This window comes from Symphalangus syndactylus, chromosome 15 (assembly GCF_028878055.3).
Source record: "Symphalangus syndactylus isolate Jambi chromosome 15, NHGRI_mSymSyn1-v2.1_pri, whole genome shotgun sequence".
Taxonomy (NCBI): domain Eukaryota; kingdom Metazoa; phylum Chordata; class Mammalia; order Primates; family Hylobatidae; genus Symphalangus; species Symphalangus syndactylus.
The window spans coordinates 55,997,819-56,000,520 of NC_072437.2; the positions used below are offsets into that span (position 1 = coordinate 55,997,819).

Consider the following 2,702-nt stretch of genomic DNA (forward strand, 5'->3'; position numbering starts at 1 on the left):
CACAAATCACATCCTAGGGTTAGACTTACTGGGAAGATCACATGGGATCAGAAATAGAAGTCAAAGTTTCTGTTATCAAATTTTGGTGACTCCAAAAGGACAGGAAAGACCAGAGAGAAGCACCAAATGAGGACAATAAATAAGCAAAAAGGTATGTCCTACCGATTTCGATATTTAATGAGTCTGTAAGAAGGACCTGAGCCACCGAGCCCGGCCAAAATATTGGATTCTAATTAAAGAGTAGAGTGAGGAGGGGCACAGAGGACAGCCTCCGAGGGCAGGCCTCACTTCAAGCATCTCTGGAGCGGTGAAGGTATGCACGGGATGGATGGCAGCAGGCGCCGCGCGGGGAGCTGAGCACTGCTGGGAAGAATCCAGCGAGTGATGGCGTTTATATCTCCTGATGATGATGCACAGCCTTCAGCGGGGGACATTTAATATGCGGAACACCGGGTCCAGGCTGCAGCTGCGGGACTCAGAGGCAAAGCTTGAGTGGCTCAGGAAGGACGAAGAGCCACCCTTGAGAGAAGAGGCAGCCCCACCGGCGTTGGCGGCCCCACCACTGCCACGTTTGCCAGGAAAGAATGCTGCTAGCAACATTCAAACTGTGCTCCGGGAGCTCCTACATACACATGCGCAACATGAAGGGGCTTAGGCAACAGGCTATGAGGGGCATCGGCCAGGAGCTGAACTGGAGGGCCCTGTGGGCCCCACTCTGAGCGCGTGGATTAACCAGGTTCAGCGGCGAAGCTCTCTGCTTGGTTCTCTGCTGGAAGAGACTCTCTGGCCGGGTGCGGTGGCTCACGCCTGTAATACCAGCACGTTGGGGGGCCGAGGCGGACAGATCACGAGGTTAGGAGTTTGAGAGCAGCCTGACCAACACGGTAAAACCCCATCTCTACTAAAAATACAAAAATTAGCTGGACGTGTAATCCCAACTACTCAGGAGGCTGAGGCACGAGAATCGCTTGAACCTGGGTGGGGGCGGGGGGAAAACTACAGTGACCAAGAGCTGACCTATCTCCGGCAGGCAGGGAGGAGGCCATGCAGAAGGCCTTGGGCATCCTTAGCCCTCAGCAACCCAGAGGGCTGGAAGAAGGAGAGCCAGTAGGACAATGGGGACAAAGTGATGAGTAAAGTGGTTCCAGATGGGGCAAGGTGTTCTGGCTGGAAGTCGTGGTGGACCAGCCCATGGAAAGGCTCTAGAAAGAGCTCGTGGAGTTCATGGAGGCAATGGGGGAGTGGAACCCCAATATCAACGAGATCAAGGTCTCGCAGAAGATGATCAGAAAAGATACATTCATTGCCCAGGAGCTGGCTGCAGAGGCAGCAGGAAACCAAGTGGGGCCCTGTGACTTTGTGTGAGCATGTGCTGTGCCAAGTGTCGAGGCTCCACCTGTGTGCTGGCTGGCATGGCCACAGACTTCGGGAACATGCCCGAGCAGAAGGGTGTCATTGGGGGGAGCATGGTCCCACTAGCATGGTGCTTCACCTGGTGACTGGAAGTCCCTCCAAGACCAAACTTACGTGACTGCTCAGCATCGACCTCAAGGGGTGGCTGCCCAACAGCATCATCAACCAGGTCCTGTCCCAGGCCCAGGTGGATTTTGCCAACCACCTGCACAAGCCCTGGAGTCCCACCCTACCGCTGAAGCCAGGTGTTGAAGGCCAGCCTGCTGTTCCCAAGTATGTCCAGCTGCACTGATATGCACACTTATCAGGAGAATCCCTGTTGGAAGCCTGCAAGTTTAAATTCTCCATCTGGCGACAGAGGAATAGGTGGGGTTAGTGTTTAGAGTACAATACTAGGATTCAGATTGGTAAAAGTTTTTAGTACCAAGACAACAAGGATGAGGCTCTTTGATTAAAAGGTAACTTCATTCACTGACTAGCTATGACATGAAGGTTAAGGATCCTAAAATAATTGTAAAACTTTTTTTCTGGGCCCTTATGTGCCCACCTAAAACCATCTTTAAAATGCTAGTGGCTGATATGGGTGTGGGGGATGCTAGTCACAGGGCCTGAGGAGTCTTGCTTTATGGGCTGGAGAATCCCATGCCCTGAAGGCAGAGCATGTGCACAAAGCAGAATCTTAGAGGGTCTCCTGCAGCCCTCTGCTCCTCCCAGTCACTACATGGCAACACCAGAGAACAAGCAGCACCCCACAGTGGGTACCTTCCAGAAACATAGTCCAAGCTTTCTCTATGGAAAAAGACAAAACTAATTAGTAAATAGGTTTCCCTATTGCTTCCATAGGCACCAGTCAGAATCAAGAATCATAATTCTCACACACACACACACACACACACACACACACAAAACAAGGACCTGAATTCAGAAAATGAAGCCCATAATCACACACTAAAATGAAAACACTAAATCATGTGTAAACAGTTAATAAATAAATAAATGTATTGCTTCTATAGCCTTGTGATATGGTTTGGCTGTGTCCGCACCCAAATCTCATCTTGAATTCCCATGTGTTATGGGAGTGGCCTGGTGGGAGGTAATTGAATCATGGGGTGGGTCTTTCCCATGCTGTTCTAGTGTTAGTGAATAAACCTCACTAGATAGGATGGTTTTAAAAACGGGAGTTTCCCTGCACAAGCTTTTTGCCTGCTGCCATCCATGTAAGATGTGATTTGCTCCTTCTTACCTTCCACCATGATTGTGAGGCCTCTCTAGCCATGTGGAACTGTAAG

The 2,702-nt window shown here is 50.6% G+C and overlaps 1 pseudogene; it reads left to right on the forward strand.

The window, feature by feature from the left end:
• Positions 1 to 584: 584 nt before the first annotated feature.
• LOC129463886 (steroidogenic acute regulatory protein, mitochondrial-like) lies at positions 585 to 1,665 on the forward strand (annotated as a pseudogene).
• Positions 1,666 to 2,702: the final 1,037 nt, after the last annotated feature.